The sequence below is a fragment of the Peromyscus californicus genome, unplaced genomic scaffold (genome assembly GCF_007827085.1).
Source record: "Peromyscus californicus insignis strain IS unplaced genomic scaffold, ASM782708v3 Scaffold_9__1_contigs__length_137607984, whole genome shotgun sequence".
In the NCBI taxonomy this organism is placed as follows: Eukaryota; Metazoa; Chordata; class Mammalia; order Rodentia; family Cricetidae; genus Peromyscus; species Peromyscus californicus.
The window spans coordinates 18,788,051-18,800,613 of record NW_026294617.1 but is presented as its reverse complement, the minus strand read 5'-3'; positions in this window follow the sequence as shown (position 1 = coordinate 18,800,613).

Here is a 12,563-nt window from a genome sequence, read left to right as displayed (position 1 = left end):
TATGACTTCCTGTCTAGGGATGGTACCACCCACAGTGGGCTGGGCACACCAACATCAATCAACAGTTAAGACAATTTCCTACAGACAAGCCCACGGACCAATCAGATCTGTGCAATCCCACAATTGATGACTCCCTTCTCTGGTAGCTCTAGGCTGGGCCAAGCTGACAAGTAAAGCTAACTAGGATGAGCAGACTTCTCCAGTCAGGATGTCAAGATTACCGGGGGATTAACCACACAGACTTACACCATGTTGAGCGTCTGCTTTCTCTGGAGTTGGAGTTACACTGGCCTCTTCTCTGGAGAGCCAATGTGCTCACTACAAACCATTCATGTCCTCTCTCCTTGCCCTGGCTGCATGGAATGACCATGCATGACTCTTAGCCTCATGTGGACAGCCCTGTGACAGCCACACCACCACCAATGTGCCACATGCTCTCCTCTCCCTGTCTCCTCCCCTCCCTCTGTCTCTTCTCCTTTGTCCTGAGCCTGGGCCCATCTTAGTAGGTGTTATGGAAAGGAGGAGGTGGAGACACAGGCTGCTGCCCCTGGTGTCCTATACAACACTTGGGTGGAAGTCCTTCCTCTCTGCGTGCTGTGGCCTTACCCACTTGCCAACCTTCACAGTGTCTGTGCTATTCCCTCATGACCACACTGGAAGTCAGATGAGACGGCCTGGGAGCAGGCATACACACCCCCCACACCCCCAAAGCACAGAGAGCCTGTGTGAGTCCTTTCTGACCCAGATCTGCTTTGGTCTTCAGGTGAGACCATAGCAAAAGCAGCACTGGGAGGCTCAGAAGGGAACAGTGACCTTCCAGGGTGGATTCAGTCACAGGGCTTTGAAGCAACTCATAATAAGGACTTCAAACTAAAATTAAACCAAGACATTAAACCCGACTTGGTGCTGAATGAGTAGATCCCAGCACTCAGAAGGTGGAGGCAGAAAGATCACACAGTTCAAGACCATCCTCTGAAAAATAGTTAAGTTGTGGGGGAGGGAGGGAGGGAGGGAGGGAGGGAGGGAGGGAGGGAGGGAGGGGCGGGCCTATGGCCAAAGACTCAGCAGGAAATAGAAGCCAAACCAAGTACCACTGCACGTGGTTATTAACCTCCTTTCCTGGGGCAGGCAGAGAATGAGTGAGAGTTCATGCCCCAAGCTGCGGGCCCCTTTATGCATGCCATAATAATCCCCAAGCTCCCTTGCAGTTCCCAATCTCCTGCATCTCCTCTGCTGGGAAAGTCTACACACTTAAAGCATGCTCAGTGTAAGTGTATGTGGGAGAAGTCCCTCACGGACCAATTCTGAACTGAGTCCTTTTAAGGCCTTAGCGAATGGGCGAAATTACCAGAGGAAGGAGTGGTGTCACCAAGACGTCCGAGAGGAGGGCGGGCGGGCGGGCGGGCGGCTGTGCGACCGACCGGCAGGCGGCACTTAGACAGGCAGTCAGGTTTCTGCCTATGGAAAGGAAAGGAGTTTCGATTGGACCCGGTTCAACAGGACACGAGCCCGGAAGGACGGCTTTAGGCTTCTGATGTAAGACGTTATGTAAGTCAAACAAATGTGCCTGTCTTTCAGGAATGCCCCACACAAGCTGCACGAACCTGAGGGAGACGGCCAGGGGTGAGAATGTTTGTCCAAGCTGGGTTGGCAGTGTGCCTGCCTTGCACAACCCTCCCTGGAATCCATTACCACACCCTGCCCCCAGCTCCCACTGCGCTCAGTGCAGGGCACTGACCCACATCAAAGTGGAGCCTGGCAGTCCTTGTGCCCCTGGTGTGACGGGGAAGCTCAGCCTGCTGCGTGGAAGTGCACCTTGTCCCCACTCCCCGTCTCTAACTCTTCCGAACATTTGGAGGGAAGAAATCCCAGTGAGGCTGAACAGAGGGAAAACTGAAAGAGAAAGACCTCCTCTGGTTAGCACCCCACTCTTAGCAGCAGCTCCTCAGCAGGACAAGGTAGCATGTGTCCTAATTTCAGCACTAGAGAAGCAAAGGCAAGAGGATCGTGAGTTCTAGGTCAACCTGGGCTACATCGTGAATTCCGGGCCAGAATCAGACATTCACTCCCTGAAAGCTGCTAGTGGGCATGCCTCACGTGAAAGCCAAATCATCCTCTCACTCACTCATGCTCTCTCTCTCTCTCTCTCTCTCTCTCTCTCTCTCTCTCTCTCTCTCTCTCTCGCCCCCCTTTGGGCTTGTGTACTTAATAAACATACCTATTCAAAACCAAAAATATGACTAATGTACAAAACAAGGACTTTTTAAAGGTTTTATGGCATGGATTGTATTTATTTTATCACACCAAGACAAGTTGGAAGGATGATTTGGCTTTCACGTTCTTGGGGGACACTTTGAGACAAACATGATTGGGTCTGAAACGGGGCAGGCAACAGCACCCCCAGAGCCAACTTCTTGATGAGTTCAAACAGCGCATGACAATTTATAATGTCCATTGCACTCAGTCTGAAAGTCAACAAAGACTGATAGCCACATAGACCATCCCAGTGTCATTTAAAGGTGGAGTTGGATTGATCTCAGATCTACCACCAAGTGGGAAGGGCTTCTCAGTGAAGTTCCTACCTTCTCCTTAGTGGCTGTTGCTTTTTTCACCTGGGGACTGTGGCACTGAGAGCAGCAGCAATTGTGAGCAGGGCATTAGGTGCTCACTGCTCACTGGTGCCACCTGCATCCTTACCCTCACCTCACTGTAGAGGTGGCATGTCCCCAGTTTCTAAGTGACAGGGTCAGTCTTTCCCTCTGCCTGGCATCTGTGGCTGTCATTCACAAGTCTCAGTTCCTGAAGCAAGCCATGGGTTTCACACTGTTTTTCTTTGTAAGTCAGCACAGACACTGTTTCTGGGGTGTCTATCCAGGAATCCATATTTCTTTCTTTCTCTGGACTGCTGGCATGCATAGTGGTCACTCGTCTTCTGGCCACATGTAGCTCAGCTTGGAGAGTGGTGTTCCTGAACAGTGGCCAGTTATGCCCCAAGGCAGCACTTTGCGGAAGTAGGGGAAAGAGATGGACAGACAGTGTTCTCCCACTGAGCTACACTAGATGCTGCAGAAGCATTTGAAACCACAGGCTCTGTCTTCAAGCTCATCTTGAGTCAGAATCCCAGCTTACTCATGGCTCCCCTGGGTATTTGGAAAGATCGATCCATCTTCTGAAACACCGGTTTCCTTATGGGCAAAGTGGGAATGATAACGCAAATTCCACAGTCCAGATCTGAAACGGAAGTAGTCCTAATGGCTACAAAATCAGAAATTCCTGAGCACCTGCATGAGGGATCTTGGGGTCAGTTTCTCACCTGTCTTTGGTAGGCTGCAGCCGAAACACTCACTGAAATATTCGATCAGAACGTGTCCAGACTACGTGTGCAAGATGAACACACAGGACTGCTTGGGTTCGAGTCCCATCCCCAAGACACCTCATGATACATATTCAAACGTGCCTAAATCTCAGGTAGAGGGAATCCAAAATTCAAAACACTGTTCTGCCAAGCATTTCAGATAAGGGATGTTCAGTCTCAGACACTTGCCTCTGAACTCAGGTAATCAGGTTTGGTGGCAAGCGCCTTCACCCATGGAACCATCTCGATGACTCTCAAAGTTCTGATTCTAAATGTTTACTTTGAAGATCTAACTTTCTTCCTCATCGTTGTATCAAAACCATTTTCCTGTGTAGTTTTCTGAAAACATGGTGTTCCCTCACTCTCTTTGCACAGAGACACGGAAGCGCTTCAGGGAGTCTTCCTTGGCAGGAAACAGACACCATGTTCACTACTACCTGAGCAGCCTGCACATTTGAAGGCACACTCCTCCTGCCCCTGGTAAGCAGGAATGATAGATTCCATGTTGGTCCTGACAGGAAGGTCTGGATTATTCATGGGCTAAAGCTAGGTGCACTGAGGTACTGGTTGCCTTGGGGAAAGGTGTGGACAAGCACAAGCTGTCTTTCCCCAGCAAGCCTTCTAAAGAGACTTGGAAGCATTTGTGTTAGAGATCAAAGTTAGTTGCTTTTATTATTACAATTAAAAATATTTCACACTCCATCCATACCAGGAAATTACACCAGGTCTGAGAACTTCAGATTACTCGGTTCCAACATACAGCACTTACATACTCTGCCATTGTGTTTGTGCGTGCGTGCGTGCGTGCGTGCGTGCATGGAGGCCAGAAGTCAGCATTAGCAATGAGTGACTTCCTCCATCATTGTGCACCTTACTTTTTGAGACAGGTTGTCTCACTGAGGCTGGAGCTCGCAGATTCAGCTAGGCTGACTGGTCAATGACTCCAGGGACCTGTCTGTCTCTGCTCCCCTAGTGCTGGGCTTACAGATTCACCCTACCAGGCACCAGGGACCCAAAGCCAGGTTTTCACACCTGCAGAGCAAGCACTTTACCCACTGAGACACCTCCCCAACCCCAAGCACTTTTCTATTCACAACAGAATAAACTGGAGCAGCCTTGGACTGTCCACAGCCATTGACCGCTTCCAGGGAAAAACACATGCAAATTACAAACCACCCTTTTTATCCTCTAACAATATTCTATGAAATTTCATAAAAGTGGGGTAGTTTTCTTGGTATGGATAAATTGAAACAAACTGTTTAATCAAAAATAGTTACTTTTGTTTTAAAATATTTTTAAATGAATTAATGAGGACAAGAGACAAAATAGCCTGGAGAATACATTATTTAAATTTAAACAGCACCCTAATAAAGTAATTGTTTTTGAAAAGTTAAAATTCTAAATAACTACAAATGTTCAATAATAGGAAATAATCATTATTAATATTATTAAATTATTAATTATTATTATTATTAATATCATTAAACTGAAACATTAGATGCAGGCTCTAGTGGACAAACCAGACACTTTTTAGTCACCCAGCCTTTAGTAGGCATCACAGTAGATGCTTTCTCTACTTGTCTTCCGTTTCTTTCTCTATCTCCTTCCTCCTCTTCCTCCCCCTGCTCCCCCTCCTTCTCTTCATTCTGAATGTAAAACCCATAGGCGCTTCTGGCATGACGGTATAACTGAACCAAAGTAGCCCTCTTTCTTCTAAAATTATCAAAAAATTGAACAAAATAGGGGCTGGAGAGATGGCCCAGTGGTTAAGAGCACTGACTGCTCCTTCAGAGGACCCAGGTTCAATTCCCAGCACCCACATGGCAGCTCACAACTGTCTGTAACTCCAAGATCTGATACCATCACACAGACATACATGCAGGCAAAACACCAATGCACATAAAATGAAAATAAATGTATTTTGTTGTTGTTGTTGCTTTTGTTTTGTTGTTTTTTTGTTTGTTTGTTTTTCTACAGGGTTTCTCTGTGTAGCTTTGCGCCTGTCCTGGAACTCTCTTTGGAGACCAGGCTGGCCTCGAACTCACAAAATTGAACAAAACAGTTGTTTCCAGGAATGGAGAACAGGCAGCCAAGACTACAATCCCTGTGGGAACAGAAACTCAACACTGGACTCCAAGGATGCCCAGCTCTCACTAGGACCACAGCACCAACAGGGACAACCCGAGGGAGGAGGGGCTCATTTGGCTCCTGGTTACAGAAGGCTCAGTCCATGCTTGTTTCGCTCCATGCTCTTGCGCAGATGATCATAGCGGCAGAAGCATGTGGCTGAGGACAGCTGTTCACACCATAGCAGACAGGAAACAGAGACAGGAAGTGGCCAGGGGTAACATTCTTAAAGACTCTTGTCCGTCGCCACCTCTCAAAATTTCCTCAACTTCCCCAATGGCACCACTCGCTGGGAACCAAAAACACAAAACAGGATTTCATGGGAGATAGTTCCGATTCAAACCCTAGCATAAGATGAACAGGAAAACCAACCAGTGTGTGGTATTGGGGCTGCTCTGAGAAAGCTGAGATCAGAACTCAGGACATCCAGAACGGCGGCGGGAGTCTGCAGGGCAAGCCAACAACTGCACAGAAAGAGAGCCATGCAGGCCTGTGAGGGAGCCTGACGCGGTCTGTGGTTAGAGGCAGCCTGGATACACAGCGGTGAGGTAACCTGAGGCTCAGCACTAGAAGCAGCTGGAGTGTGAGCACAGTTTCTAAGTCAGCCACACACTGATGGAGGGGGGTGCCCCGTGAGAGCAACACATTGTGAGCAGCCCATAATCGCCCTAGTAACACATCTGAAACACTGAAGTGCTGCCTCCGGAAGTTCAGCCGCAAGCCTGCCCTAGCTCACCTAGAACCTGCCCGGACAGGATTTGTGGGAAGACAGAGCTTGAGAGATGGCCTAACTGAACTGTCTGCTGATTCAGGAGTCATCCTTCCTTTCAGGAAAAGCCCAGAGCTTTGACAACAGAGCATGAGATGACCAGGGTAATAGATTTAACACACAAAATTTGAAGCAACTTTCCTAAGTATGCTCAAAGAAATAAAATCGTCTTCGTGAGTGAGCTGGACACAAAGCCTCCCCCAGAGCCTCATAGGTTAAAGGTTTGGTCCCCAACTTGGAGCTCTAGTAATTGACAGGTAGTTGCATCATGAGGAGCTCTGACCTAATCAGTGGGTTTTGTTGTGTGACATTTTGTTTGTGTTCTGACAAATAAAACTTGCCTAGAGATCAGAGGGCAGAGCTAGCCACTAGTTAACCATAGAAGCCAGGCAACAGTGGCATATACCTTTAATCCCAGCATTTGGGAAGAGGAAGCAGCAAGATCAGGAGTTCAAGGCCACCCTGGACTACATAAGATTGAACCAGTGTAAAAGAGAAACAGAGCTGGGCAGTGGTGGCACACATCTTTAATCCCAGCACTAGGGAGGTGGAGACAGGAATAAGGCGAGTGGAGACAGGATCTCGGCCGCCCATTTAGTCTGAGGATTTGTAAAGGCAAGAAGTTTCTAGCTGCTCTGATTTTTCAGTTTTTACCCCAATATCTGACTCAGGGTTTTTATTAATAAGACTAATAAGGGTCACTCTTCTGGGTATGTTCTCTGATGGATTTATAGTTTGATGTCATTACTGAGAAGCAGCAGGAACCAGGTGGCAGGGCCTAGTTGGAAGAAGCAAGTCACTGAGTATATGCTATGGAAGAGCATATCTTGTCTAAGGATCTAGACCCTCTGTCATTCTGTTTCCTGGCTGCTCTGATGTGAGTAATCTCTTCCATACACACTCCTGACACTGTGACATTATGCTTCAGGCACAAAGCAATGGATCCCATTGATCCTGGATAATGTAAATCTGGTGTATGTATATATATATATAGATATAGATATAGATATAGATATATAGATATATATATTGGAATACTATTCAACTCTGAAGAAAAAATGAAATTACAAAATTTGCAAGAAAATTGATAGACTCAAAATGTATAACATCAAGCAAAGTCACACAATCTCAGAAAGAAAAATAGCTGCCATTCTCCCTCATATACTGATCCTAGCCAAAAAAAAGTATACATACATGTACATATATATGGATCCCACATAACATGTAGCAGAAAGAATGAGAATGGGTAAATACTAGGTGATGAAGAAGAGTTGGATGCAGGTAATGGACACATGAGTAACAATGACACAAAGATAATTGTTTCTCCAGTTTCAACTCTGTCATGGCTTTTTTTGAGGGAAAGGAGGTTGTGGTGAATACATGCATAAAAATATAATTGATAGTGAAAATGTAAAATCCCATGTGAAGTTCCATAGCTTCAGAATGGCTCTTCTGACTGTATTGAAGTTCACTGAAATGTATAGACTTTGGGTCTGGCTAACCTCACTGGGCAGTGGTTTTACTTTCAAGTGCCTTACAATAAAGTTTCATTTTTAAAAAGTTGAAAAATGATGATTCAGAACTCCAATATTTACAGAAAGACAGTAATCTACAAGGAGCCCAATAAATCTAAGCAATATAAATACATAGAAAAACACACTATATCAAAGTGTCACAAACCAAAGCTGCAGAGAAACACACACACACACACACACACACACACACACACACACACACACACACATACACTAACAAGACAAAATTGTGGTTTACATCTCATCAGAAACTATGGAGACCAGAAGACAATGGAACAGTGCGGTACTAAAGGGAAAAGCCATTAACTCCCCATGCCCCAGCACAATATGTAGTAAGCAGTATGCATTCAGGGCTGGGGAGTTGACTCAGTAAAGCGCTGGCCACAAAAACATGGAGACTTGAGTTCTATCACCAGAAACCATGTAAAAATGCCAGGTGTGGTGGCATACACTTGGAACCCCAGTGCTGGGGAGGTGGGGACACTTGGCTGCCTGCTGCTCCATGGACAAACATCCTAGCTACTCCATGAATTCAAACCAAGAGAGATGCTGTCTCAAAAAAGAGTGGACAGCACTGAGGATCAGCACACAGCTTCCACACACATGTACACACATGCACAGACATATGTATACAGCAGAAACTAGTCTGCATCAAGAACGAGATGAAGTAGATATCAGGTAAGGATGACAAAGTCTGCAAAAATAAAAACAACTAAAGAGCACTCAGCTGCCCTTCAGGCCAATAATGCATGATGGAAGCTTAAGCTGCAGGTAGGGAGGAAGAGGCCAGAAAGGGAAGTGACTGTCCCTTTAACAAGACTACTTCGCCCCTTGTGATTTCCTTAGAAGGCAAACATTTGAAACATGTAAGGCAACCATTATAGCACACGAATAATGATCATTTCATAAATGGGAGAAGTGGAGGGAGCAGAGTGCTGGGATTTAGTGAGCCCTAATGAAGAAATGGAACAGCAGAGAACAGAGATGGGGTAAACAAAGCAAACAGGAAAATGATAGATATTACCCCAATCCAGCAATAACCAAAGCAAAGGCAAGGAGACTGGAAACCCCAGTTTACAGGAAGACAAAAAAAAAAAAAAATGCTTCAGAGACATGCTGTCTAAAAAAGATACATTACATAGAAAGAAATATAATAGAAACAAAAAATGGGTGAAAATATCCAGTGCAAATAGTGAGTGTGGAGTTACTAATATCAAACCAGTAGACTGCTGTGGGATGGTCTGTATGTCAAGTGTGTTGCTGATTGGTCAATAAATAAATCACTGATTGGCCAGTGGCCAGGCAGGAAGTATAGGCGGGACAAGGAGGAGAATAAAGCTGGGAAGTGGAAGGCTGAGTCAGAGAGACACTGCCAGCCGCCACCATGACAAACAGCATGTGAAGATGCCGGTAAGCCACGAGCCATGTGGCAAGGTATAGATTTATAGAAATGGATTAATTTAAGCTATAAGAACAGTTAGCAAGAAGCCTGCCACGGCCATACAGTTTGTAAGCAATATAAGTCTCTGTTTACTTGGTGGGGTCTGAGTGGCTGTGGGACTGGTGGGTGAGAGAGGTTGGTCCTGACCTTGGGCCAGGCAGGAAAACTCTAGCTACAGTAGACTTCTTTTAAAAAATGAAGACATTGGGCTGGAGAGATGGCTCAGAGGTTAAGAGCACTGACTATTCTCCCCGAGGTCCTGAGTTCAATTCCCGCAACCACATAGTGGCTCACAACCATCTATAATGAGATCTGGCGCCCTCTTCTGGCCTGCAGTCAAACATGCTACATATGTAAATAAATAAAAAAGATCTTAAAAAAAAATGAAGACATTATATAAAAATTAATGAAGAAATCTATGAGAAAGACAACAACCCTAAATATGTATGGACCTGAAGACAGAACATTAAAATTAGAGAGCTAAAGTAAGACACAGACCACAGCAATCAGACAATGAGAGACCCAAAGTAAGGCACAGACCACAGCAATCAGACAATGAGAGACCCAAAGTAAGGCACAGACCACAGCAATCAGACAATGAGAGACCCAAAGTAAGGCACAGACCACAGCAATCAGACATTTCAGCAGCCCCAAGGGGTGTCAAATCATCATGAAGCCAGGCTGCGTGAGACAGCTATTTGAGAAACTGAAACAAAAGAACTCAAGTTCAAGGCCTGGGTAGGCTACATGGAGAGTTCAAGGCCATCCTAGAAAGTGTAGCGGACCTTGTCTCAAAGTTTTAAAGGATAGAGAAGGGCTTTGCACAGCCCAGCAGTAGAGCACTTGCCTAGAACACGTGAGGCACAGATCCAATCCTCAGTGCTGTAGATACACTACAGTGCTCACTCAGCCGCCGGCTGAGCCAGCGATAGGAGCCAACAGACTTCAAGGCATGCAAATCTTATGCCATATGTTCTCTGACTATAACATAAAAGAAAAATATAACATTGAGTCATGTGAGCAGGTAATATATAAAAAATATAACACTGAATCACGTGAGCAGGAGATATATAAAAAATATAACATTGAATCATGTGAGCAGGTAATAAATAAAAAATATAACATTGAGTCATGTGAGCAGGTGATATATAAAAAATATAACATTGAATCATGTGAGCAGGAAATATATAAAAAAAATAACATTGAATCATGTGAGCAGGAAATATATAAAAAAAAACATTGGGTTATATGAGCAGGTAATATTTAAAAAATATAACATCGAGTGATGCGAGCAGGTAATATATAAAAAATAACATTGAGTCATGTGAGCAGGTAATATATAAAAAATATAACATTGAGTCATGTGAGCAGAAATTTCTCCTAGGAGACACACACCAATGAGATTAAGATGGGCCTCACTATGGAAGCCTGGCTGGCCCTGAGCAGCATGCCTCTGCCTCCCAAGTGCTGGCATTATAGGCATGTGCCACCAACCCAGGATATATTTTTAAATATACTTAAATCTTTAAAGCTATCATATCACAAGTGGGAAAAAAATAATGAGGAAGTGGGGAGGCGGCGGCTGAGGAGCAATTGATGAGAAAGATAAAACGGGGCTGAAGATGACCTTTGCACTCTGTATTTCACAGTGGAGACACTCCCTGATGGGAAGGACAGTGAAGACTGAAAATTCTTAAAATCTGTCATAGGTAAATGCTTTGGAGAAACCCAGAAGATGTACCCATAAGAAAAAGAATGTAAGCTGGGCGGTGGTGGGGCACCCCTTTAATGCCACATTTGGGAGGCAAAGGCAGGTGGCAGATCTCTGAGTTTGAGGCCAGCCTGGTCTCCATAGTGAGTTCCAGGACATCCAGTGCTACATGGAGAAACCCTGTCTTGAAGGAGGAGGAGGAGGAGGAAGTATGAGGCTGAAAAGATGGCTCCATGGGTAAGGGTGCTTGCTGGACATGATTGAGGACCTGAGTTCAGATCCCAGAACCCACATTAAAAGGGTGTGGTCATGCATCTGTAACAAGAGAGCCTCTGGGGTTTGCTGGCCACCAGGTCCAGGACAGGCCCTGTATCAAAGTGAGAAGGTAGAAAGTGATAAAGCAGGACACCCAGTGTCATCTGCACACTCATCATTCACCCCTCCACAGGTGTGCAAACACTACACACACACACTACACTAGAAAATTCTTTAAGTAAAAATATTTCTCTGGAGAGAAATGTGAAGCTACTAAATTCCTTCAAGACTGATGATGGCCAGCTAAGCAAGAAAATGCCAACTCCTCTGAGGCTTCTAGAATAACCATGAATAAGGACAAGGCCAACATACTCTACACCACTGCACATATCAGTGACCACTGAGTGTGAAACAAAATCCAAAGTCATTGAACCTTTCAGCTGTGTCCTTCACCTAGTCACAGAGTCACTGAGACAGCATTCAACTCCACCCAGTGGCTGAAGTCACGGGACCCCGACAACAGTTCTTATCAAGAAGAGACCACAGTCCCCAGAAAGCAGTATTTTCCTAGTAAGATGATTTTCAAAATAATAGTAATAAATTAGTTTGAAAAAATAAATAGAAATTTCCATTTGAAAATAAGTTCAGATTTTATTTCTGCTTGGGAAAAACCATCAGACCTAGAAGAAGTAAGAGCGATTGAGAGCACATCTCTCTGTCCTTATCTGGATGCTCAGTGTTAACACTTGACTCTATTGGCACCCGCTGATGGAGACGAGGGGCACTCAGGTGCATCACACAGCCATCCATCGGTCACTAACAGTGTGGTGGTACTTCCATCAAATGTGCCATCTGTGTCCCAGGCCTCTCTTGAGTCACATGACCCTTTCTTCAGGTTCCCGTCCTCAATCCCTACGGGTCTTCAGCAATCATAATTTTGAATTTTTTCTTGGCCTTTCTTTGTCTCTGATGATAGTAGCATATATTCATTCTCTCTTAAACTGGAACATGCTCCATTTACAGTAGTCCAAGGCTGTTTGAACTCAGCTTGTACAGTCCTGGCAGGAACTCAGCGGTGTTACATTCTTCCTAGGGTCTGATATCTGAACAAGGTATCTATTTGTTAATGATTTGTTTATTATTTATGTGCATGTGTGTGGGCCTGTGTGAGTTTATGTGCATCGAGTGCATTTAAGAGTCCACAGGGGCCCGGTGAGGACGTCAGGTACCCAGGAACTAGAGCTGCCAACAGTTGTGAGCTACTATGTGGATACTGGGGTCAGACCTCAGGCCTTATGCAAGAGCAGTACAAGCTTTTAACTGCTGAGCCATCTCTCCAGCCCAAGCACGATATTTTTACAGTTAAAATC